Below are 26960 nucleotides of genomic sequence, written 5' to 3' on the forward strand. Positions count from 1 at the left end.
GCGTGTTATTACACTTACAAGTGCGCTGTAGTTTGCAGATGCCAGGATTAAGGTCGCCCAGAGAAGCTTGACTTTAGCCTTGTTGTGCTTGTGCGTTTTTAATCGTGTCCCAGGCTTATAGCAGCCCTGGGTTGCAGCTGCAGGGAAAGCCACTGCTCTGCTCCGGGATGGGGCATGCCCGTGTTGGGCAGAATCTCAGGAGCGTTTCAGCATTTCAGATGGAAAAAGTCTCCCTGGAGCATGAGGGAGCTGCAAAGTTTAAAAAAGTCCTGGGAAGATCTTAGGGATGTCGGAGGAATATCCCTGTGATGCACAAGCCACCTCTGCCAGATTCATGGTCCCGCATGGTCCCGATTTACAGCATAGAGATGTGGGAGCTTTTATGAAAAAGCAAGCCAGACTCATCGTAATACAGGCCAAGCGGTGCACTTGATTCCTAACCCCATTCTTAGGATGAGCAGAACCATTGCAATTTTCCCTGGAAAAATTCAGCCTGAGATGCTTTAAACAGTTAAGAGAGCAGCCTGCTGGTGTCTAAAAGTGGGAACACTTTTGGCAACTTTAATCAGTTTTCTGTCTCTTCTAAAAAAAATATGAGGCAATGGTCCGAGTGAGGAGTACAGCTGTTGCAATAAAAATATTTGAGGAGGCTGCGTTGTCATACTGTGTTGTGAGTCAGCTTTATAGTGGCCGAGGCGTTGTACCCTCATTGGGATGTATCCACCCCAAGCTACAGCCTTGCATGATTTTCTAAAAGCATTATAAATGTGTGCTGATGGAAAGGCTGGTCCTACAGGACTTTCCTCTTTTATTTAGCTCCTGAGCTCATTTTGCAATATTTTTTGTCAAATCTCTGCCTCTTAAATGGTGGATACAGTGGGTTTATTTGGCCTCTTTTTTTGGTAAAAACCCTTTAATCTGAAACGGTTTTGTTTCCAACGACTACTTTTGCTGGGTGCATGTGCTGTGGTTCCAATTTCATTTTGTAAGAGCATTCTTGGGTGCTTTTTTTTATATATCTCACTTGAGAGCTTATTCAAACTCTGTCTTGCAAATCGAAGTCTGTAAGCAATTACTCCTTGACATGAAAGCCAGAACTCTGAAAAGATTAATTCAGAGCAGATGTAAAAATATATGTGAATTTCAAATTAAGATGATCTCAATTCCCTCTCCTCCCTCCTCCTGCTTTCATAAATGCTCTGGACCCCAGATGCAATAGGCAAGCTAGGGTTGTGGTTCAAATATCTGCCCAGTTGTTCATTTACTTTTACGTGTTTTCTGGAAAAGCAAGTACTGGAATAATATAGATAGATACTTTTTAAGCAAAAAAAAAAAAAAGCATTTTCCTCTTTCTGCTGAAGAAGTTTAAGTTCATTCACATTGTCGAGTGAAACAAAGCGTTTAACCTCAGCTGTGCCGGAGCGGCAGTTTCCAACTAAAAACCGAGAAGTAAGCAATGAGCAATGCAGCTTGCAGTGTGTGTGTGCACGCATTGGGAGGACACTGAATAATTCACAGCGAGTTATTTATGAACGGCAGCATTGAGCTGCTTTTAGCTATGAACGCAAGGCCCTTCTGTTTACGACCCCCCGGTTCCTCGCTTGCAGGCCTGCAGAGAAAGAAGGGCCTGTAGTTTTTAAGGATCAAAAAGCAATGTCGTGTGGCTTAGCCCAGTTGAAGTTAGCAGCGAAGTTGTCATCGACTTAAATGGGAAAAAATAGCCCTTGTTTGTTTTTGTTTGTTCTTGTTATTATTAATATGATTATTATTATTAATATGATTGTCTTTTGGATGAGCAAGTTGGATATGCATTTCAGAACAAAAGATGTTCACTGTACTAGCATCTCTCCTAAGCCCGTTGAGGTTTCTCTCTTGTCCTCTCTGAGCTTGGGAGCAGGCCCAGACGGTGGGGGCTTTTGGCTGCCTTGCTTTGTGCATCTCCGATGGGGTGTCGGGGATGGAGAGCATCACTCTGTGGCAGAGCCCTGCTTCTCCTCATGCAGTTTGGACTTAAGGAGATACAGCTAACGAACTGCTGAGAAAAGTGCAGCTGAAACCCATCCCGCTGCAATCTAAACAAGGGGAAGGTCAGCGTGGGCAGTGTGGTTTAGAAGGGCTATGAAGAGCCGTGGAAGCAATATGCAGAAAACTTCCGCCCATGTAAACATCCGAGCAGGAAGGAGGCCTGGGGAGGAAAACAGATGCAAATTAAAAGCATTTCTTGGACCAAAAAGGAAATGCTGGGGCTTGAATTGCAAAGACGACTTCCATTCCCCCAGCCAGGATCCTTAACCATTGAGCAGGAGCTGAAGAGAGCCGAATCTCGGGACCTGATCAGGAAGGAGACGTGGGTGAAACAACAGCATGGGCAAAATCCTGGTAGAGTCCATCCAAGGCTTCCTGCGGATGCTGCTGCCCATCTAATCCCATTGAAAGGACCGGGTTGATGCATGCACCTGACCCCGTTACAAACCGAGCCTGCTGAGAGAGCTAGAAGACATGTTTCACCAGGAAACTTCGGGGGAAACCTTTTTTTGGCTGACTGACAAGCAGCAACAGTTGTGTTTGCAGGGAGGGATGAGACCTTTGGGATGGCAGTCAGTGTGTCGCAGTGCTCTTGTCCCTGGGACAACTGGATGAAAACCTTTTATCCTTCCAGGGAAGGGCGAATTCCCTGGCTTCAGTTTTGATTGTCCTCAAGAATTCCCAGGATAGTTTTGTCCTGATGGCAGTGGTGCAATCTGCCCCATTTATCCCATGGCTGATGGCAGTGGTGCAGTCTGCCCCCATTTATCCCATAGCTCTGGGAGGAAAGCACTCACCCGGGGTGCAGGTTACCAGGGCTTTGTCCTGTCCTCCACCTGGAGGGCATTGAACTCCCTGGCTCTCCCCTCCCTGGAGAGAATGCCCACCCACCAGGCCTGGGAGGACCCTCGGTCCCTCCTGTTGATCCAGTGCAAACGCTGGATCAGGATCGCAACCCAGGTGTTTCAGCTGCCCCAACTGTGTGCTGGCAACGGGGCTGAATCTGTGTCTTGCCCAAACTTTTCTGTACAAGGTGGAACAGCTCCAACCAGAGGGATCTTTAAACCCTGTGCTTGGCATGGGGGATCAGAGGTTCCTGGCAGGATTAAGTCCTCTGCGGCGGAAGCCCTTCAGCTCTACCTGTCCCCCCTCCCTGGGAGCCCCTGATCTGCTGCACCTGGCAGAGCTGCGGGGCAGGGGGTTTTGACGATCAGCTGTTTGTCAGCCCAGCCCTGGTCTGAAACCAGACCCAGGACTGTCCCAGCCAGGGCCAGAAATCAGCTGCTTATCAGCGGCAGGCCCTGGCCAGCCCTGGGGCCTCCAGTTGATCCCCAAGCAGTTGACTGTCAGCCCCAGCCCACGCTAGAGCCAGTTCAAGTCCTGGTAGAGTTTGAGGGGCCAGCTGACAATCAGGCACTCTTCTTTTGGACCGGCGGGCACTCCTCTTTCAACTTACCAGTGTAGGGGGCCCAGGACTACGACCCCAGGCATCCCCTCCACTGGCAAGGAGTAACAGCATGATTGGGGTCTGCTCCCTGGCCCCAACACTTGCACCTCCTGCTATGCAGATATGGCATGGCGGGAGGTGCAATTGTTGGGATCAGGGATCGGATCCCAATGTGCCATGAAATGAGAGGCCTTAGCCAGTAACAAACTTGCTTGACTTGAGTATTTGGAGCCACTGGAGTGACCTTGGTTGCAGGTTTCCATGGCCATTCAGGTGCTATGAGTGCAGCCTCCCTTGCATATAACTTTCCCTGATGCTTTTAATACGAGGGCAGGCCTGGCTTCCTGTGGGCTCTCACTTTGATCAGTGGTACCCATCTGAAGTGATAGGAGATGTTCCTGCGCCTTTTCTAGGTAGCGTGAGAGTGATGTAGCAGCTGTGATGGTCCAGAAATTATTCGAGAGACCGGGATTTTTTGGGGGTTGGTGATATCTTTGATTGGACCGACGCTGTGGTTGGAATCAGGTTAGACAGGCTTTCGAATGCAAGGCATCCTTCATCAGGTCAAAGGAGGGAGGCAGGCGAGCACAGGAAATGTAAAGAGTGGAGCTGTGAAAAAGGAAGGAGGGAGGGAAACTCCTAAGGGCAGCAGACAAACCATTAGAGGAAGAAAAGCCTCATTACTGGGAGATCAAGACCCATCCAAAGGGAGGGGGGGTCATTATACCGAGGAAGAAATTCAGCATTTTTTTTCATACATGACAGGTCTTAATATTGTTTCTGTTAGGTGCCCGGCATTTATTTTGCGTGTATTGAGATAGTAGTGATACCGCCCAGTTGGAATCTACCACCACCATCATTTGAGAACGAACTCCCTTTTTAATCATGCACCAATTCGGTGCACCAGCTCTGCCTGTTGAGCTGATGTGTGCGTGTGGCTGTATTGCAGGGGTGGGCAAAATGTGGCCCGCAGGGCCCCTGAAAAATTTAGAAAATTAATATTTATCTGCCCTGGGCTGCCTGTCATGCAGCCCTCAATGGCTTGCCAAAACTCAGTAAGCGGCCCTCTGCCGAAAATAATTGCTCGCCCCTGCGAGTCTATTGTAACCCTTGGAACTTTTGCGTCATTTTTTGGTTTTGTTTCGTTTTAAATGCTGGGCTCGGCTCAGGCTGCACTTTCTTTATCTTTAGTTCAGCTGCTGAACTGAAAAAAATCAATTCTTCACACAGTCCTGGTCCCCGTGTGCTTGTCTGGATAGGATTTACGTGGGCGGACCTGAAGGGATGGACCAGGTGCGCAGCATCTGGTACGGACCAGGAAAGAGGATGGGAGTTTCTGGCAGCCATCACGGACGTGCCGAATTCCAGCTGGGAAGTCCATTCAAAGCAATGACTTAGTCGTTATCCCAGCCACGATGACAGCCAGTCTTGGATCCTGGGCATCATTTTTCGAGGAGATGTAATGCAAAACACTGAAGAGGGCTCCTGGTTTTAGAGGGACTTCATGGCTTGAAATGCTTAGATATGCATTCCCCATAACCATGCAATCCTATCTGGGTTCTGCTCGAGCCCGCAGCCAAGTCACAGTGCTGAATCTGTCACGGCTTGGACACTTGCATGGCATTAGCTGTAGGCTTGGTAAGAAAAGCCAGGGCAGGAGGCGTCTTTAATTCGGAGGCCGCTTTTTCAGAGTGCTTGGCGTGCTCCTTTAAAGGCACCGGCTCCATAGCTTTCCCTCGCACAGGCCTGGTCCCTGTCTCCTTGAGTCATGGGAGTTGCTCAGGAAATCTCTGTTGTGCTTACATGTTCTCCCTTTCCTGTTTGACTCGATGCAAAAGACTCGGAGGCAGAAGAGACTGCGAGAGAAGCCAGGGCCTTGTATGTATTTCTCTTCCCTGCTAGGTGTCAGATGATGCAGGAGGGCGGGCAACACCACATTGACTTGCGGGGCTGGAAGGGACCTCAGGAGGTCATTGCGCCCAGCCCCCTGCTCAAGGTAGGATTGTTCCTGCCTAAACCATCCCAGCTCAAGTATCTGTCTAATTTGATGTTGAAAACTTCCAGGAATGGAGATTCCACGGCTCAGAATCAGCAAGTTCCTCCTAATCTCCCACCTACACTTCTGCTGCAGTTTGAGGCCATTGCTCCTGGTCCCATGCCCTACAGCCGCAGTGAATAATCTGACTCCATCCTCTCTATCCTCATCCTTCAGGTATTCGAAGACTGTTAGCAAATCCCCCCCACCGCTAGTCTTCTCTTCTCCAAACTGAGTAACCCTCCCAGGGGTAGACTCGCAGTGCAAGTCACTGAGAGTAGAAGTATCCCTGTCTGGCCCAAAGTGCCCATTTGGCTCCTAGGAAGATAATGATAATGGACCGTGATTTTTTTTTCAGCAGTGCTTGTGGATCGGGGCATCTCACTCCCTTTGGGAATTGGGTACCCAGATGCCTTAGACAGTTCTTCAAATCCTGCCTAAAGTCCCTGGCACTGTGCTGACTCTCTCAGAAAGAAGAGCTGGCTTCCAGGGACATCGGTACGGCTTTGGATAAACCGGCATGAGACAAATGCTTTTCCTTGCTTGTGAAATAGAAAATGGCCAAAAGAGCAGGCTCTCCAGATAGAGAGAGTGAGTGCTGGAGAAATGGCCACGGGGCAAAGATGAACGACTGATCTCTTCTTGATCAAGCGCCCCCTTCTTGTCCAGCAGCTCCTCCCTTCGGCAGTACCATCAATGCATCTCGGGTCTTTTGGACGAGGGGTCCAGGTAGGTCATGCCAGCTAGCCAGGGTGTGCGTTACCCTGTCTCTCCTTTGCAATGCTAATTGATCCAGTTAGCATCCCTCATTCTCTCCTAATAGCCAACAGCCTCTGTTTTTAAACAACATTATGTCTCTTCTTGAAAGCTCCTGCCTGGCTGGGTAATTGTTTCCATCCATATGCCAACAAGCCATCCATGAACTGGGCTGTAATTGTGCTCAACATTTCCTTCCCATTGATCAGGACGACGGGAGACTGTAAGGGTGGCGGGGAAAGGAGGAGAAATACAAATTCCCAAGTGTCTTGCTCATACTGCACAGCCATGGGGTTGGTATCGCACCGCCTAATTGTCAGCAGAATAGGATTTTTTAGACTCATATTCGTGGGTCAGGCTCGGGTGAAAGCAGCTTTTATTATGGATTGCAGCCAAAGGAGGACAGAGATTGTATTTCCCAGCCATCGTGGGTCAAACTCCTTCCCTGGAGATTGAACCCATAGGAATGAAGCATGGCGTTGACCTCCCTGATTTCCTTTGCTGGATTTATAGGGTGGGGAGGTGCCATGTGTTGCTGCTTCTGGACAGGTTTGCTAAGTACGATGATAAAGCAAAGCAACAGGTAGGAGCTGCTGGATTCTGGTCTGTAAGGATCCATTTTGGGCAAACAGGAGCCAGAAGTGTGCCAGGTTTTTTGGGGCATAGGGCCGTGATTGATAAACTGTCAGTCCTGAGCACCCTCCCTGGTTGATGACATGCAGAGCTCTTGGGAACCTTTTCAGGAGCCGGGGCAGAGAGGCAAAGTGAACTCGTGCATGTCCAGAGAGCTACCAGGTTCGGTCAGAGTGAATACAGAAGGTCTCGGCCCATGGTCCTGCTCCTGCAAGACTCCCCTTGCTTCCCCCAGAGATGGAGCCACAAACACGTAGCTGGTTCTGCATGCTCAGCTCAGATGTCTCCAGGTCCTGATGCTCAGAGCATCTGCCCTTCTGCTGTGCCCTTTGTAGCGGCCGGTGCTCATCTTGTCAATCAGCCTCATTGCTTCTGAGCTGGGTCCTTGCAATTAGCAGCCATTTCTGCAAACTCAGGCTGTGGGGTGCCTGCTGCAAAGCCACGAACACCCATCCATCCATGCCCTTGGAGGTACAGGGTCCAGAGTTGGAGATGGTCATCTCCGGGTGCCAGGATCTACCTTGTTCTGGGTAATCCCCCCAGGACAGTGATTCTCAGCCAGGGAGATGCAACAGCCTGGGGTGCCTCAAGATCCTTTCAGGGGTGCCTTACAGTCTTAGCATGGTTAGTTGTGCAAACCTAATTCACAAGATGACCTCGGAGATTTCAAACAGGAACCCACAGTTGGCTCTTTCTGGGTTTTTGCAGCAGAAGGAATTGCTCTAGTCTTTTCTGTAGTTGAGGAATGAATGAAAACTAAGAGCTGCCATTTTCTGAGAAGGGGTTGGCTTGAGCCTACGGCAGGGTGCCTTGAGCTGGAAACCACTGTCATCAGACTTGAAGGCCTCCAGGGGAGGGGGCCATTGTGCTGAACACCACAGGGACCCAAATGGGAAGCTGAGACCTCTCCCAAAGCACCTACCCTCTAAACAGGCACGAAAGAGCAAGCAGGAGAGGCAGGAAATTCTGCGATTCCCATCGTGGAGGCAGAGAGCGGACGCGGGAAGAGATCTTTCCGCTGTCTTGTGGGCAACGCACGGCAGAGCAGGAATCAAATACAGAGCACCCTCATCACCCTCATGTCATGGGCCCCGGGCCACTCAACCAGCCACCGCCGTACACTTAAACAAAGAAGGGCTACTGCAGTAAAATGTACTCCGTGCTGCTATCTCTCAGGCCCAGGATATTCCTTGCGCTTGGCACAATTGAAATGCAGAATACATGCCGCGCAGGGCTGGCTTGGCGAATGCACGGGCCAGGGGCGTTGCTGGTGCTGTTTGCAATCTTGTCTCTGTTCAGGGCCGTACCAGTACAGTGCAATATCGCGTGTGCAAACGGGAGGACTAATATCGTGGAGCCAAGCATTCGCAAGCAGAGACATTACGAACCTATTTGTTAGGATAATTTGGGGGAGTGTGGAAACCAAGAGGAGTTCGAGCAGTTCTGGAGCCCATTGAACAAGCCGTTCTTTTTTCCCCCCCGGGGATGATCGCTCAGCCCAGCCAAAATGCCTCGGTTATGCAATTGTCAAAGGGTGTTTTTATGTTTGCAAGGCAGCCGGGGTCGGAGCTGGATGACTGAGCGGTTCACCCCCAGGAAACAGGCTCTAGGGGAAGGGCGGTTCCTCAGCAGGTGTTAATGAGCCCGTGGTTGTTGCCAGCCCCGAGGCACAGTCCTCAAGCGTGTAGGCTTCAGAGCCCAGGCAATGCACCTACTTCGGTGTTCATCGAGTGCTGCGGCAGAGCTGAGCGTTTGGCCTAGTCTCCAGGAGCTCAGCTCTCCGGTCTTGTTTGGATGCTTTTGCTTTAGACGAAACTTATTTTTTTATAGATCCAGCCGCCTTGATTATCCACCGTGCACAGGAAAACATGGTGTCAGTTCCCAGCGGAGATGTAATGCTTCCAGGCTTTGAAATATGCCCCAGTATCCTGACTGTCTCCGGGCCATCCTGCAGCTGGCGGGAAAGCCCCGACCTGAAACGCTCGGTGTGCCAGCCTCTGATCTGACCCATGCTGATGTGCATTGGGATCAGCCAGGGCAGAAACCACCAGCAAGTTTTGGCACGAGACTTCCCGGTCTCAATGCGGCTGAAAGCTCTCGCCAGATAGGGCTGGGCCGACATTTCCATGAAGAGAGTAACATTTACCTGGTGCATAATAATGGACGACCCGATCCAAAAAAAAAAATAGTAGCTGAACAGCTTTTGCCTTGGTGGAGCTGGGTCAAATCGGCTTCCTACAGGCATCCTTTGCAGCAGTCTGGGTGCTCGCTCTTTTTTTTTTTATTGCCCTAAAATGACTGCACCTCCATAAGGGTACTTTATGCACCCGTCTGAAGCTGACGGAAAAGGCATCACGTGAAGGCCAGAGACTGTTTTGGCGCTGTGTGCATCGCTGCACAACTCTCTCCCCTGATCAGGTTGCTGTCGTCTTTTCACTAGGGACCCACTTCTGGTGCAGAAGGAGCAGCGTGACTTCTGTTTTAGGAGAAATTCAGCATGCGTGTGACAGGCACAAATTCGAGCAGGCTTAAGGTGTCTGCTTTGGGGGCTGAATCCCATCCCAGCGTGTCTCAGGACGATGGGACCCCTGCACTGAACACCCGAGGGCTGGGCCCTGTGCCGTGACTTGTTTTCGAGTGGGTGGGAAAGAAATGCAGTGACAAAACCCTGCTGGGAGCGATGATCTCTCGGAAAGGAAAATGACTGCTTGTGGGGAGGAATTGCTAAGTGGTGAGTGTCCTGACTGGTAGCTAATGGAAATTCACATTTCCTTGGGCTCTCAGTGTCCTTTTCGGGCAGGGCAGTCCCTGTCTAGTACCATTATCCATAGTGGCAGCCACTCTTCTTGCCACCTGTGTCTGACCACTATGAATGAACCACCCAGCCGGCTGCGTGGCTCTGATTTCCAGATCTCTGTATCACTATCGATGATCTTTGACGTCAGCTGTTTGCACTCATCCCACACGAGCTTTTTTTAAGCTGCTGTGGTCTCCACACCTTCTTCCCTTCCAGCACCGTCTGCCAGTTGGGTTTGGGTTTCTTCCTTCTCAGCCCCTCGACTGCCTCCACCATCTGCTCTTCTATGACAGAAACGCAGTGAGTCAACTTTCTGCGGTTCGTGCGCTGGCAGAAGTCCTGTTGGCTTCAGCAGGAGCCTTGTGGGCAAATCGGGCTGTGGGATGCGGGCCTCGCAAGCTAGCATCATTACTGGGGGCATGGGTGACTGGTGCCTCCTGAGTCGGGGGGAACCAGATCACCAAGCGAGGGCAGGGGGGTCTCCCAGCTGCCAATTGCCAAGCCAGCGGTGAAACCGGAAGTGCATTTCCGGTTTCACGGCTGGCACATCCGGGGGCGCACGGCCGATCTCAGGGGGTGCACGTGCACCCCCATGCACCTTCTACCTGTCGCCAGGGGCTGGGGGCATAGTGCTCAGGTGCAGATGGCCATAGCTAATGACCATGGCTCTGCTGCTGTAACTGCATAGTAGTTCTTTGGGTTGTTGCTTGTAGCTGCGCTGGTCTAAGCCAGGCGAGGTTGTTTGGGTAGATGTGATCTCTTTTATTAGAGCAGTTGGAAAAACGTTCTTTGCAGTCTAGCAGTTCTTTGGACTTCCTCGGTGTCGCTCCAGGTTGCACTAGTGTGGCTGTGACCTGTTTATGCCAGCGAGGAAGAAGTCGTTCCCCCATAGAGCACATTGCCGAGTTGTCTGTGGCGTGCTGTTCTCGTCCTCCCTCCAGCCCATCGACTCTTGGCAGCGACCAGGTGCGGGACATGGGAGCCAGTAGACTGATCCGCCGTTCTAGTACAGCAAATCCCAGGTTTCTCTTGTCCTACGGCGGTTTCTCAATGCTGAGACTCTTGCGGCGGTCGACGTAATCCGACAGGTAGAACTGAGATTCCCAGATCCAGCAAAAGCCTCTTTCATCCCCCTTCATTCAGTGCATGGAAACCCTTTAATTCAGGCAGACCTGGAGATGATTTTAATTATGTGGCAACCACAGACATGAACTTAATCCAGCTTTTGGTTAGCAGAAGCTGTGTTAAACAGAGGGTTTATAACTTGTAAAACAGCTGCATGCCTACCTCCAAAGCCAGGTAAGGTAAAGCAGATGCTTTAAATTTCCAAACTAAAAATAATCCCTGCCTTGTGATCCAGAGTTTGGTAAATTTAAGCTTTCTCCCCTCTTAATAATCCACTTGGCTCTGACTATTGCTTCCCTTACCTAAAAACATTATCGTGTGCGCCACTCCTCTCATCAAATTGGAGTTCTTTGAGAATGACATGCTAAGACAGCAGCTGATGATTAGCAAGTTGGATGTGGATATAAAGGGATTGGAAATTTTGGCGGTGACGGTGAATGTTTGAAAAAGGAATAGGCAGGGACTTATTTGGGAGTCTGATGCCCATCCATAATGAACCTTGATTCTCTCCGTGTTTGACAGTGGATGCTCTTATAAAGTATTGAAAGCGCATAATCGCATCCTAGCAGAAGAGGATTTACGCTGCTGCTTTAAGATGTGCTGTCAAAATTTGGAATAATCCCTAAATTTGTTCCCCCCACCCCCCTTTCTTCGTGAACGACAGACATCACCACTGCGATTCAAGATCGCTCCTGCCAGCCCGTCGAAGCCGTGTCTGTAATCCCTCCAGAGAAAGCACAAAGCGCGTGTGCGCAGTGGGGGAAATGCAGACTGCAGCGAAGGGAAAAATGCCATTCTCGCTCGCCCGAGAAGCCATTAGGAGCAACCAAAAGACAGAAAGCACGGGATGATAAACGACCGCGTCTCAAATCGAATTGGTGGTGGCGGCATCGCAAGCAGGAGGCAGGTTTTGCTTTATCGGGTTCTTGATGGTCTTTTGCCCTTCGAACCCGAAAGGCCCACATTTAAATGTTACTCTGAGCTACATGAGTTCTGAGCCCTTTCCAATCCTGCAGGAGTGTCTGGTTCCCGCAAGGAGCGTCTCTTCCACCTCTTTAAACGAGACTCGGTCTACACTTGCCCTGGAACTGCACTGGTAGGAGCTGGGCTCGATTTAAATAGCGTTACCCTGGCTAGTGTCAGCTTAGATGACGTGAATTTTTCTTCCAATCTGGGCTTCAGCTTTGAGAGGTTTGTAGCACAATCCTCTCCTTATAGCAGCGATTCTCAACCAGGGTGCCTCGAGATCCTTTTAAAGGTGCCGTGCAATATTAGCATGGTTACATATGCCAGGCCCAATGCATGGTTCATAAGATAAGCCCAGAGATTTCAAATATCCAGAGGGTCAAAACCATCCTGCCCTGCTGTGTGTGGGCTTTCTGAGTCCTTTGAATTGCTGTGGCGTTTTTTTCCATAGTCAAGACGGAGGGATAGGTAAGAACCAGCGCTTTCCGAAGGGGCCCATGAGTCTAACGAGCTTGAGAACCGCTGCTTTAGGGTATGGCTTTGTAGGATGATTTGAAAAATGATTTCGGGGCAGTGGAAAACCAGTGATCGGTGGTCTGCTACTAGCCCTGTGTTTTGAAAGATGGTGGCTGGAGAGAGAATAGTGTAAGTATGGCAGCGAGTCTCCATCGGGTGCCAGCACACGTGGGGTGCGGCGAGATCCTTTGAAGGGTGCCACGGGTAGCAGGTGCAGATGAACAGGCTCAGGCTGTCCCTGGCTCATTCCTCCGCTGCCAGGGAGAAAAGCACCGTAATAAGAGAAGTGAGTTTTTTAAATAGCATGCCTCGATTCAAAAAAGCCAGGGAGGGATCTGGACTCTGAGAGGGGGACCTGGAGCCTAAAAAGGCTGAGATCACTGAAGTGTGGTGTGCAAGACGCAAGTGGGAATGGAGCAAACAGGTTGGAGTTGTGCCACCTTCCTGGTCCCTGGTGGGGACACCCCTGTCTCTTCCTCCTGCCTGCAGCAGATCAGCAAGGCCATGTTTAACCCCACTTGTGCCTGAGAAATGACGGGCCTCTTGCTCAGCAGGTGCTGATGAGCTTGTAGCTACAGTTTTAGTGTCTGGCTCGACCGCAGACTTCCCGGGCGATCTTGGGCAAGTCGCTTCATCTCCCATCTGCAGGAGCGGGACGGTGACAATGCTTCTCCTTGTCTCGTCCAGCCCCAAGCTCCTCGAGGCAGGAAATGTTCTCTCGTGGCGTGCGTGGAGCCACTGCTGCCGGCCCCGCTGGCTGTCCCGGGCCCTGGGCATGCCTGAGATGACAAATCGCCCCATTCTTCCCGTGAAACAGATACCAGCGCTCGACAAGAAAGGGATTGTCCCTGCTCTAGTTCTGAGGATGCTTCTGTGTCAAGCTGCCTTTCCTGATCGAATTGCAGCATTGAGAGGAGATGGAAACGCTGCGCTCCCTCCCCCCAGCCCCGGGCAAGCTGTTGCATCCTGTTCTGGTCCAGAAAAGATCTCTCTACACTCGCTCTCTTTGTTTAGTTGGCATTTAAAAAAGCTCTCTACTGCAAATGCACTAGGTAGACAATCTGCTGTAACGCCCCAGAGAGGAACACGTGCGCGTCGCTCCAACAGCAACAGACTCGCCGGTGCTGGCGTTGGCGTGGGGACCTGCTGGCTGTTCAGGACTGGCCTTTCCTCCTGGCTTTTAATGGCTACCATAGAAAATTGTCTCCAATACCACCCTGTTCGTGCTGGGGCTTGAGTGCGTGCCTGCGCAGGAAGCCGTCTGTGTGACAAAAAAGGGACGCCGGAAGAAGCGTAGGAAAACAGCCTTCCAGAGGCCATCGAGTCCAGCCCCTGCTTCAGGTATAACCAACCTAGCCGGTGCTTGTCTGAGCTCGGGATGTGAGAGCTGCCCAGTTCTCGCTGCTGCAGGAGTGAAGGATCAATCTCCCCTGATCCTAAAGTGGTGGTACGTTTATCCCCCAGGGCAAGCTGCGGTCCACCCCCACCTCCGCAGCAAGGGATCACCATGCTCCCACCACCCAAATTCCCAGCCAGGCCCACGGGGCAGGGCACCAACTTGGCATCCCCAAGCAAGGAGCAACGCATCCTGAAGTAAATGCCACCCCCACGGATCCACCAGAGCCTGTTACCGGACCAGAGAAAGCACCTTTTGTGTTCTGATTATCAGTAAATTAAGCATCCGTTTGGGTCATAATTTAAGTCGGCAGGCACTGGTGCGTGCATCCCACCTCTGGGGACCAAGCCCGAACTTTTGAGCCATCCTTTGAGCAAGTCCCTAGCAAAAATTCACCCCGGGACTTCCCAGTGGAACAGGGGGCGGATTTGCTGGGGAAGGGGTAACTTGGATTAAAATGTGCAGATTCCTTTCCTAACGACCAGATAATAGGAATTTCATAGTAGAGCTGCTCGCTGGTAAATAGCACAGTGTGTATGCCAGAGGGAGCTGTGTGGCAGCTCCGAGCATGAAGGAATCAAAGATTACATTGTAGAAATGAGAAGCAGATGCTTGAAAAGAATTTTTCCTGAGTCCAGTACTTTTTTTTTTCTTTTTGTTAGGCTGCTAGAAACGCATCGCAATTGAAAGGCATTTTTGTGCCGGGTTGCTAAATCTGCCGTGGCTTTGTATTGCAGATGGCTGTCCAAAACAAAATAAAAGCCCCAAAGCAAAAGGAGCACCCAGGACTTTAAATGCGCAAAGTGGATGTGCCCGACCCTGCAGCCTGCTGCTCTTTGAAGCTGGAGCCGCCCCCCGAATTCCTGCCTGTGTCTCCTTCAGGAAGGAAGCGGGGATCTCTGCACGGTGACCGTTCACCTCCTCGCCGTTCGACTGGGAAGCCTGGGTGTGCAGGGAGCTGGTAGAAATGAGCCATGACCTTGGGCCCAGGCTGTGCAATGAGGTTGCAAGGTGGTTTCTAGCACAAACCATTCGCCGGTTAGGTTCATCCTGAGGTTTGAGAGGGAAAGAGAAGAGAGAATTGATCCCGACAAAGTTACTCCTAAACTAGCCGTGACTTTTAGCTGGCTCTTACCCTAGGCTGCTTTGCTGATGCTGGACCATCTAATGAACTGTTCCTGCCTAACGAGCAGTTTCAGTTCAAAGAAATTGTTTGGGAGCCATGTTACTCCAGCAAGTCCTTCCCGAATTTGCCCGCTAGTTGCCTCGTGCAGCCACCCCCATGCTCAGCTTAGCCTGACCAGGGCACTTCCACAAGTTCAGCATATCTCTGGCTCTTCAAAGGGCGTTCTGTCATTCCTGGCAATCACAGTTGCTGGGACACGGGCTGCTGAATAAATGTGAGCTGATGGCTGATCGCCCCAGGTTGCCTCCATGAGTATCCTATGGCATGTGTGGAGAGATGGGCCGACCCCTTGCTCATAGGGTGCTTTTTTGGCTGCAGTTTTGGTGCTCCAGTTCTGCCAGTGTTACCGCAGTGCTTGTAGAGGAGGGGTTGGCCTAAGGAAAGCACAGCCGGCTGCTGGAAGACGGCATGCTGGGATAGCCAAGACCAGCCCTCCCCATGCTCTTGTTTCTTGGTCCCTGCGGGCGATGCCAGCACCCTGCCTCCCACTTAGTCCTCTCTGCCCCCAACCTCTCTCCAGCCCAGGTCCAGGTAAGCGTTGCAGATCCTTTCTGCATTGCATTGCTAGGACACAGCCTGTCCTTTCCACCCACTCCTGTCCAAGCCCTCATTTGGTGTCTCCATTCCCATGCCATCCTCTTTTTCTGGCCTTGCTCACAGGTATCCCTTCGCACTTTCCTTTCCTTACCAGTATCCGCCTTGGAGTCACCAGCAGGATGGCACAGGAACCAGCCCTGGGTAGGACCGGCGGCACTGCCGTGCTCAGCTTTCCCCCCCAGCTCAGGGCTCCAGGAGCGGGGAAGCCTCTAATCTTTTGCTGCCACTTCATGATAGGCCAGGCATTGTGTTTAATGCATGGTCTTTTGGAAAGAGTTGACCTGGCTGGATGGTTTCAGCTGCACAACAGTGTTTCTGGTCAGAGCAGGCTCCTTCCCTGTGTCCTGAGCCTCTGCAGCCTCTCTCCTGCACCCTCCTATCCCCTGGCACCACTTATTGCCACAGCAGCAACCCTGAAAACTCCGTTGCCAGCAAAGGGACTTGTGCCTCTCATCAGGAGGGCATTGCAAGAGGGCTATGTCACCGAGCTCTGCGGGGGCCTCACAAAATTAGCATTCCCCATTTTGCCAGGGCCGGTGGAAACATTTGCTTGTGCTATGCCTGCAAGTGCATAACGTAACCGAGCTGGTAAGCCTGTAGAAAGCAGTAATGGCTAATGTTGACTTGCGCGGTCTTACATTGCAGAAGTTCTTAAGTTCCTTCATTGCTGGCTAAATTAGTAGTTGTGTATTAAGGTAAGGTTGCCTGTAAAGGGCTAAGTCCACCTCCCGGCAGGTCAGACTGGGAATCCGTCATTCCCCAGTAGCCTCGTTGTTGCGGTATAAGGTTTAGTCAGTGAGGAGTGTCGAGGTACATCAGATTTTGTCATTTGGCCCGGCCGGGCAATTTATGTCCTGCTGGCTTTCGGGTACACTGTAATCTCTCTCCCTTTAGGTGTTAGAGGGACTTGAAGCCAAAAGCTCCAGATCTTCAGGTTTTTTTGCTTTCCCTTGTAGCCATGCTCTTCAGTGCCATGGTGCCAGTTAGAGGCAGAAAAATCAGCTGCTAGGCAAAAAATACTCCAGGGTTTGTAGCAGCTAAAAGGCTGCTGTACCACAAAGCTGGAGATCCCCCAAAACATGAGCCTCGTGCTTTAATGTTGGCAAGAGAGGCCCTTTCTGTTTCCATTCATTTGCTTTCACATGGGTGCCAAGCCCCTTCTCTGGAAGGCAGCCCGGGGCAGGTTTTCCAGAGGGGATGATGATCTCTGGGGTTTTTGTTCCTGGGTTTCTCCGAGCAGGTGGCGGAAAAAAACCTGAGTCCTGCTTTCTAAAAAACTGGGTCCCCTTAAGGTACATTTAGCTGGGCACCCAGAACGAAAGCAGATCAACCTGCTAGTCGGGACTGAGCTTCTTTAAATGTTGGTCTTCAGCACGGGAAATGTTTCTCCCAAATCTCATTAGTCCTCACTCAGGTATCCCTGCGCCTCTCCTAAATTCAGCCTGTGTGCAGCGCTCCGCACACCTCCTTTGCTTTAAGTAATGTAGAAGGCTCCTAAATCATCCTCTGTAAAGATTTTTTGGGGGGGGGGGTGTTTTAGTTAATATATTTCGTGTTCCAGCTCAGATCACCCAAATCCATTCCAAATCCTATCGATCGAGCAGAACTCATTTGTTCCAAAAACCGTATCGACTGAGCGGGCAAAACTCAATCATTTGAAACCTTGTTGTATGGCGCTACAATTGGCGAGCATCCTCCATCCCACCCTGGGACTTGGGATACTCCCAAATCTATTGGCAGGCGTCCTACATGCAGGCCCGAGGCTGGAGGTCTTGGGTTTGAGATGCCTGCAAGAGGCTTAATCTGAGCCAAGCTCATCCTCTCTTGTGAAGGATGGACAGCAGAGAGGTCAGGAGGGGGATGGTGGAGAGGGAAATGGTGGCCCTGAACCCTGGGCTGCTGGCCAGACCTTTCACACCTCTCCTTGCCCCCCTCCCCAGCCCGGCAGGGAGCCTGTGCTGACAAACGGAGACCAAAAGGGAAGGGATGGCCTGAGTGATGGGGCTCCTTGCTGCTCTGCAAGAGGTGTTGGCCGAACATCTCAGGTTAGCTCTTCCCTCCATGTCCCAAGATCTCTTTCCTGTTCTGCTCTGCCGTTGCCAGCTATATTCAGCAGTTATTCTGGGTTGTTTTGTTTGTTTTTTTTGAAAGACCATTTCAGTCTCCAGTAGGAATCATGCGTGCCCTGCCTCGCTGCAGGGGGGCAACCTTAGGACCCCAAGAACCGTCTTATCTGCTCCTTGAACCACAAAAGACCTTAAATTCCCCAGGGGTTGGGTGCTTCTCAGCAGAGACTCCCGCTCTTGAGGCCCATGAGCGGAGGAGACGGTTACGTTGGCCCTGCTGCGGCTCTGAGCGGTTTCCCACCCCCCCGCGGCCAGATTTAGGTTTTGTTTGTTTTCCTTGAGTGCAGGTCTTTCTTACACCTTTTGAAAGAGGCTTTTTTTTTGTCTGGGAGCCAGCTGCAAACAAGAGGCCAATTCTAGTCTGACTGGGAAGGCCTGACTTGAATAAGGATCAAATCCCTCCCAGCCCACCTGTGCTGGATCCTGCCCTGCAGTTCATAACCTGCCCCGTGTCATATTTAAATGATGAGCATGGTAATACCTGCACTAGCACGCTACGGTTGTTTTAGTGGTAGGATCCTGCGGATGGTGTGAAAACCCAAAATCTCATTGCTGTCTGACCTAGAAGTCAACCAGGTTGGTGTGAGACAGGCCACATTCAACTTTGGGCCATGTCCAAGTGATTCAGGCACTTCTGAGTGTTTTTATTCCAAGTGCCATCCCCAATCGGGATTAAAGAGTCCGAGACCCAACTTTCATCACGGGCTTCACTTAGACATGAAAGAGGTTTTTTTGCATCACTTTTGAAATGCAACTGAGACTCCTAAAAGACTGCGATGGCTTTTTGCAAATGTATCTACCATAAATGAAGTTACCTTCTCCAAAGAGTTTAAGCAACTTAACATTTTGGTTAATTTGCAACGGTTGCAGGAAGCATTATGAAAAATGTAAAATAAGCGTTTGTATTTCAAATTATTATATGCAGAGGATTTCTCTTCTCCAAGGAAGGCCTTTGTTTTAAGTAACACAATAGTAACACTATATGGGCAAGAACAGTATAAAAGAGTCTCTGTGGAAAGAAGGCTCTGGCTCTCTGTCTGCAAACCGTCGGAAGCCAAAAGACGTTTTTTCCTTCTTGCCATCTCATGGCCGAGACTTTGAAAGCTCCCTTAAAGAAATCAAAACCCCTTAGATGGCTTCGCTCCGATCTGCCTGCCCAAAATAACCTACCTGACCTTTTTTTATCCTGCTGGATTGCATCCCAGGATGAGGTGGGTTTTTTTTTTAATTTTATTTATTTGGGGGGTGGAGTGTGAGGTGAGCTTGAATGAAAGGCAGTGTGTTTTCCTTCTTTAGACCCCTCCTGTTGCCTTTTATTTCGGCTGTCATCATAAAAAGGCTCAGCCTAGAAACCCCAGGTCCCAGGAAGTGGAGGAGTCCCCGGGGCTGGCCAGGAGAATAAGGACTTGGCTGCAGGGCTGGAGTTGCCACCTTCGCAATTTGAAAACCAGGATTCGGCTGCCAAAATCAAAAGGCTAGGGTGAAAAGCAAGAGAGGATCCGAAGAAACGTCTCGTTCCTCTTCTCTGGGCTCCGGTGTCTAAGCTGCCTGGGGGCACTCGGATTCGATTTTCAAACCTCGGGGTTTCCCAGCTTCCTCTGCAGGATCGTGTGAGCTAAAATCGCTTTGGCCCCAGGAAACAGATCATCGAGGGGAGCACCGAAGGGCAAGAGGTGCGGAGCAGGAGTGCGAGGGTCGGCAGCCGCGGTTTCTATTCTGTATGGCCCACGCATAATGCAGCACACTGCTGGCCCTTGGGCCACAGCACAGGTTGGGAAGCCAGCCTGGGCCTCTCCCGCCTTGCATATAATGCTGTTTCAGAGCTGCTGCGGAGGAAGGATTTAGGAGCTGTGTCTCAGTCAGGAGGACTGAGGACAAGCAAAAGGGGTGAAGCGTAGGAGGGGTGTGGAGTGCTTGGCGCACAAGAAAGACCTGGGGGCACATGCGCAGCCACCCCACAGCTTGGGGGCTGCAAAGCCCAGACTGGAGAGAGGCAGGAGGTTCGGAGTTGTGCCCAGGGGAAGAGCGGTGCTGCTACGGGGAAGAGCATCCGCACCCCATGGCAGCAGGCTCTTGCAGGGAACAGGAGGTCGATGCTGTGAAACGCGGGAGCTACGGTAGCAGGTGACTCGACCGAATTCCTGCAGCCGAGGAAACCCGCAGGCCGCAATCCTTGAACAAGCCGTGTTGCTCTGCTAGCACCGTGGGGGGGGGAAATGGCAGATTTCAAGTGCTTTGGTCCCGCTCCCTGCATTCAAACCTTGAACCACTGACTTGAGTGAGGAAAACACGTGCAAAGCCTTTGACCCCTCATCTGTCCTGCAGCGGGGAGAAAGCGGGGTGGGGTTTGTACCCCATGGTGCACAACAGCCTTAAGTGTTGGTGAGCCGTACCTGGAGTCATTCGGCTACCCCAGCCCACAGCTGGAAGCCCGTGGGTGCTGGGGGCTTTCACGACTCGCAGTGATGGAGAGCTCTATGCAGGACGCCTTGCCCGTGTGCTTGGCCCTCACCGGGAACTCCCGACCTCTCCTGTCCGGTGCGCCGAGCCCGTTCCATAGTGAGTCATCAAAGCGCCGCCAGGGGTACAGAGTAAAGAAGCTGAGGCAGCAAAGCTCTAATCTCCTTTAATAATATTAATTGGAGAGACTGCTATGAGAGTGTGCGAGAAGGAAATGCAGAGAGAATCATTTTATATATATAATTTCCTCCCCCTAGTTGACAAGGTCCCTCGTGAATGCCAGTTAATGAAGGCTTTGCCTTGGAATAATTTGTCTGTCGCCTTCAGCACCCCCAAGGGCTTTCCAGATGTGCGCATAGGAACCCCAAAGCTCCCCTTGGGGATCATCCGTATTGACGTTCTGCATCTTGCCCTGTATTTGTTTTTATAGGTGAGGGATAAAAAACAAAATAACCCCTCCACCCCCCACCAGCTGCCCGGATTGAAGTCACAGAGGAAAATATTCTGAGCAAAACATGCAATGGCCGTGCCATTTGTTGGTTATTCGAACCAAGGTATTCATCCACGTAGACTCTTCTCCCTGCTGGGCATGGCTGGGCGACATATTCCATCCCTTCCTCCCTACCTACATGCAGTTTGGGCAGAATCCTGTTGATTTTGGTGAAAATTAGGAAAACCTCTTTGGGGGGGCAGGGTTGGGCATAGGGAAAAAGAAGGGGGTGGCTCTGGCCCTTCTTCCGCAAGCCCCTGTGTGGTCCCTGTCTCAACCTTGAATGGGCAAAGGAGTATTTTAAGTGGAAATGGGGCTTTCCTGATGTTCATCTAGATCCATAGGGCTAAGACCATTGATGCTTAGACCACAAAACCCCGGCTGGCCTGTTGCTGACAGAGATGCCATTGCTGTCCAGCTATGGCCCAAACTGGAATTGAGCCATTGCATTAACCAGCCCTTCTTGAACCCCCACTCCAGCCATAGCAACCTCCGGTCTGTACATCGCCCACGTCTCAGCGAGTCGGCAGCGCGGTGCTCTTTGGCGTCCCGCTGAACCTGGCAGAAGGGCACTGGCTGCCATCATTGCTTGCTCGGCTTCCTACAGCCATCGTGGCATCGATGTCCCAGCTCGATCGGGAAGCCTGGCCAGCCGGGTCTTGGCAAGCTCTGCTTTGCTCCCCCTATAACTTTTAATGAGCCTTGAAATCCATGTGGCTGCTTTGTTGTGACCCGGTGCTGATTGTGTCAGGTCAGCTTGGGGAGCTTTGTCCACAGGTCTCAGGTCAGGCTTGGCCCTGACCTGCTCCCAGTCGGAGATGCAGAGTGCTGCGCACGGGCTATAGGCAGAGAGGCGTTTAAATATAGAAATGTAGGTCATTGTGCTCTTTGCACAGACTTGCAGTAGGCATATGGCTCCCTTCCAGCATGGTTTTTTTTTTTTCTGGCAAAGACTGTGTCAGGTAATCGTATGGGCCCAAACCTGAGACCCGTGCTGCCCCAAATAGATGGGCTAAGAGCTAGGCAAGTGTGGGCCAATCTCTGTTGGTCAGACATCCTGCAAATTGGCCCCACACCCTCCCCAAGTCCCACTACAGTCCCCTTCCTCTGCCCGATCTGCTGCTCTGCTTTCTGTTCCTTGTCCTGTGCTCCCTGCCTGATTTGCTGCTATCCGCCCCGTGCTCCCTGTTCCCTCCCCAGTCTCCAGCATGCCCCCCACACACAAGCTGCCCATGCCACTTGTGATATCTTTTATAAGACCAACTAAATAGCTGGAAAAAAGGTTCCTTGCAAGCTTTCGGGCACCATCACCCCTTTTCAGGCATAAGGAGGCTGCTTGCAAAGAACATTTTTTCCAGCTATTTAGTTGGGCTAATAAAAGAGATCACATCTACCCAAAGGACCTTGCCTGCCTATGTCATTAGACCAACACGCTACAACCAACAACCCTGCCACTTGTGGCACTTATCCTGCAGGTTGTCCACACCGAGCTAGGCAATTGCATGGAGAGGATCCCATCAGTCCCATGGGACGCCCATGCCTGCTATGGGACAGGGAGATCTGGGTGATGGGGATCCCCTACCCTCCATCAATGCTGACCTCGTGAAGGAACACCTTGAGAAGCTGGATACCTTCAAGTCAGCCGGCCCTGACAACCTGCACCCCAGGGTACTCAAGGAGCTGGCGAGCGTCATAGCCCAGCCCCTGGCACGGGTCTTGAAAACTCCTGGCGCTCTGGTGTAGTGCCCGAAGACTGGAAGAAGGCCAATGTGGTGCCGATCTTCAAGAAAGGGAGGAGAGTGGATCCGGCTAACTACAGGCCCATTAGCCTGACTTCTATCCTGGGGAAGATCTTAGAAAAGTTTATTAAGGAGGCCATCCTTGATGGACTGGCCCAGGCTAACATCCTAAGGGACAGCCAGCACGGGTTTGTTGCGGGTAGGTCTTGTTTGACCAATCTCATTTCCTTCTATGACCAGGTGACCTATCACCTGGACAAGGGAGAAGAGGTTGATGTCATATATCTTGACTTCAAAAAAGCTTTTGATCTGGTATCCCATGATCACCTCTTGGCCAAACTGCCCAGTTGTGGCCTTGGCTGCACCGTGATCCGCTGGCTGGGAAACTGGCTTCGTGGTCGGACCCAGAGGGTTGTAATTGATGGCAGTCACTCATCGTGGTGCCCTGTGACCAGTGGGGTCCCTCAAGGCTCTGTCCTGGGACCCAGCCTGTTCAACATCTTCATTAACGATGTGGACACTGGAGTCAGGAGTGGACTGGCAAAGTTCGCCGATGACACCAAACTTTGGGGCAAAGCATCCACGCCAGAGGACAGGCGGGTGATCCAGGCTGACCTGGACAAGCTCAGCAAATGGGCAGACGAGAACCTGATGGTGTTTAACACCGATAAATGCAAGGTTCTCCAGCTTGGGAGGAAAAACCTGCAGCACCCTTATAGGCTCGGCAGTGCTACGTTGGATAGCACTACAGAAGAAAGAGACTTGGGGGTCATCATTGACCACAAGATGAACATGAGCCTCCAATGCGATGCTGCGGCTAGTAAAGCGACCAAAACGCTGGCTTGCATCCATAGATGCTTCTCGAGCAAATCCCGGGACGTCATTCTCCCCTGGTACTCGGCCTTGGTGAGGCCGCAGCTGGAGTACTGCGTCCAGTTTTGGGCTCCACAATTCAAAAGGGATGTGGAGAAGCTTGAGAGAGTCCAGAGGAGAGCCACGCGCATGATCAGAGGTCAGGAAAGCAGATCTTACGATGACAAGCTGAGAGCCACGGGACTCTTTAGCCTGGAAAAGCGCAGGCTCAGGGGTGATCTGGTGGCCACCTATAAGTTTATCGGGGTGACCCCCAGGATCTGGGGGAACATCTGTTCACCAGAGCGCCCCAAGGGATGACGAGGTCGAACGGTCACAAACTCCTGCAAGACCGTTTCAGGCTGGACATAAGGAAGAATTTCTTTACTGTCCGAGCCCCCGAGGTCTGGAACAGTCTGCCAGCGGAGGTGGTTCAAGCACCTACACTGAACACCTTCAAGAGTAAATTGGATGCTTATCTTGCTGGGATCCTATGACCCCAGCTGACTTCCTGCCCTTTGGGCAGGGGGCTGGACTCGATGATCTCCCGAGGTCCCTTCCAGCCCGAATGTCTATGAAAATCTATGAAAAAAATCCCGTCCCCTTCTGTCTTTGCCTAGTGATGGAGCCAGTCCATGGAGCCTATTCCAGCCCCCAGGTACGCACGTACACACCCACACATAGCTGGAGGCAGCTGTGCCAGGAGACCCTCCCGAGCTAGGGTGCACTCCCATGGCACAGCTCGCACCCTCACTTACGCCCCCACTGTGCACAGCAGTCAGAGATATTCAGTGGCTCGTCTGAGGTGGCACCGACATTCAGCAGCAGAGTGAAGAGCAGATATTAATAGATGTGTGTGCCCATGGGGCTGTTGTAATGATCCAGCCTGACCTCCTGGCTAGCAGAGCCCACCCCACTCCCCAGTTCCCTTCATCTGCCCAGCAACTTCTAGCGTCACTGGAAAGCATCTGATGCAGAAGCCCCACTGATTGAGAAACACCAGCTAGTCCATCCTCCATGTTCCCATGCAGGCTGTTCCTGAGTGGCCCTCGTTGCTAACTTGCATTTTATTTCCAGCTTTCCAGCCTGAGCTTTGGTCTGGGGGGGTTTGTCTGCACAGAAGTTGCCCCCTCGTGACTGTAGCCAAGCTGGAGTTAAACTCTCTGGCTTGGATGCCAGCTGTAGTGTGGCCACAACTCGCCCTGGAAGGTCTTCAGGCTTGCACTGAAGTCCGTGGCCAGGCTGCTATTATTGCCTGGCTAACGCAAAGAAAGCTGCAGTGCCCCTCCATCACACAGCTCCCTCAGCCTGAGCTTGCATCTCCCGTGTCCCAGTCCAATGCTCAATCCAGTGGCTTTGGATGAATGTTAAATGTTAGTAACATTGTCCAGTGCATGACTGCTCAGGCACCACAGGGATGCACATGACCTGAGAGCAGAAGAGATGCAGCCGGCTGCATTGTCCAGCTGTAGCATTTGAGACCCTGAACAAGCTAGTTAATGCACGGGAGTAACCTCTGCTCTATTTGCCTGTAGAGCCTTTGGGGAATTAAAAGCGGGGCATAGCAGAGGTTTACTGGTGTCCTGCTGCAAAAGGGACCAGACTGGCAAAAATGCAGCAGTCAGAACCGCAGCACCTAGGATGTCCCCTGGCAGCACCCCAAATCGACTCTCTGCATTGCCCTTCCCTCTTGAAAATGGGAAGATAGCAATGCCCTTGCCAGCGGGGAGGACTGCTGCTGTAAGAGCTCCCTCCTGGCTCTCCTTGTCCCCAACCAGAGATTGAAGCATCTCAGGCTGTCCCTGGGCTTGGGTGCCTGGAGTGCAGTCGCCTGCTGCTGTCCTGGCTGGAGACTGCCCGCCTGTACTGTTTAGGTGTAGTGATGCCTGTGCCCTACCATGGGTATTTCTCATGCTTCTGGGCTTTGCTAGTTGCCGCATGCGATTGGGAGTGAACCTTTTCCCACCCTGCTGCTGCATGGATCGGGATTTTTTTTTAAGCCTTCCTCAGAAGCATTGGGTCTTGGCTACAGCCCTGGCTGGGCTGTGCCCAGGCTCCTGCTGGGACTCGAACCTGGAGGTTCCTGGCAAAAGGGTCTTGCCCCTCCACCTGGAGTCAGACCGACACTGTGTTTGGGGTCAAGCAGGAATTTCCCTCCGGTCAGACTGGTATGGATTGGGGATGGTTTTGCCTTTTCCTGTAGCAGCCTCTACCTGGGATCTCTTGAGCCTATATTAGCAACCTTTACAGCAACCTTCCCCGGGCAGGCAGGTCCAGGGGTTGCATCTTGCGTTGTGCCAGAGTTGCCTGAGTAGTTGTGCTCAGAATGTGGACAGTGGATTTGTCTGGGCTGATTTGGAGGGGGGATGATCCAGCCTCAGGCGGGGGGTTGGACTAGGTGACCCCTTCCAGCCCCGCTTCTCTGTGATGACCACATCAAAGCAGGCCCAAATGCAGTTGGGCAGGTGCAGCGGGTGCAGTCGTGCCTGCCCCAGGCTTTCCCAGGGGTTCATTGCAAAATGTGGTGCCTGGTGAAAGCAGATTGTGTCTTGGACCTTTTCCTAGCCTGGCAGCCTAGTCACTGCAGCTTCCAAGCACCTTCTGATCAGCAGACTTTAGATGGACGACCATAAATAAGACCTTCATGTCCTTAAGCATAGCCGTGTGGGGCGGATGTGATGGGGCTTCTGGAGCAAGAAGCATTTCTGTGAATGGTGCAGAGCTGTGTAAATTTGAGTGTGGGGGGGGGGTGCACACACCTACATCATGCTTCTAAGAGAGAGGTTGGCAACTTTCAGCCCATAGGCTGCATCTAGCCTATGGAAACTGTCCCTGTGCTGCTGGGGAGACAGGCGGCAGTAATGGGGCCCTAGCACCCGGCCATGCACCTCCGACCTGGGAAAGGTTGCAGAAGAGGTTGCCTACCCCTGCTCCAAGGTGTTTGAAAGGAGCAAGCTCCACCTATTCATACCCAAACACCCCTCCTTTTCCCTCCAGAAGAGCTCTCTGTTTTGTTCCCAGCGTGTATACATTTCCCCCACATTTTTCATATGACAGTAAAGCCTTTTAAAGGTTTTTCTGAACCTGAGCTGTAAGAATAAAACTGCCAATTCAAGCCTTTTGAGGATCAGCTGGAGTTTATGGCACTGTAGCTAATGTCTCTCTGCACACAGAGGTTTCCTAGTAAGCCGGTCTTTTGTTCTCGCAGGTCAAACAGTATGCGGTGTCCTCTTTGAACCCCCCTCCTTGGAGCGGGGACGTTTGAGTGGTGTTAAAGTGTCATAATGGGAAGTTTTGGGTGGGGGGGTTGGAAGGCAATTAAGGCCCCACATCTGCAAGGCATTTTATACCCCGGCTAGTCCAAGTCAGCATGGTGCTGTTTAATGCTGTCCCAGTACGAGAGCTCTTTGCTGCATGGGGCTTTTAGTACCATTTGGAGCCGAAGTACTCTCCGAAGAGCTTTTTGTGAGTTTACCCGATGCTGAGGACTCTGGCTTTAGCATTCAACAGATCCGCGATGGGGAAAACCTACCTAAAATAAAGCAGGGTTTGTGGTGTGTTTTACGCGATACCTGAATCTCAGCAACTCAGCTGGCGGGCCCCTGCCCTGCCACTCTCATGAGTTGCTTTGAGTCCGTGCACAGCCGTGGGATATCCGCATGTGCCGGGAAAGGCCAGGGCACCAATGCTGAGCGCTCCCGGGTATTTCCACGTCGGCTTCTCCACGGAGCTCACGGACATATGGGTAGATGCATGTGTTGGCAGGCTTGGGCAGCTGGTGACCAGCTACCAAGCCAGCATGGAAAAGGAGGCT

The 26960-nt window shown here is 51.7% G+C and overlaps 1 protein-coding gene across 4 annotated transcripts in view; it reads left to right on the forward strand.

The window, feature by feature from the left end:
- The window catches only part of FRMD6 (FERM domain containing 6), a 135250-nt gene that overhangs the window by 67910 nt on the left and 40380 nt on the right, over nucleotides 1–26960 (forward strand). The gene's annotated exons all lie outside the window — the stretch shown is intronic.

The sequence above is a fragment of the Crocodylus siamensis genome, chromosome 2 (assembly GCF_052110815.1).
Source record: "Crocodylus siamensis isolate JL-2025a chromosome 2, ASM5211081v1, whole genome shotgun sequence".
Lineage (NCBI taxonomy): Eukaryota > Metazoa > Chordata > Crocodylia > Crocodylidae > Crocodylus > Crocodylus siamensis.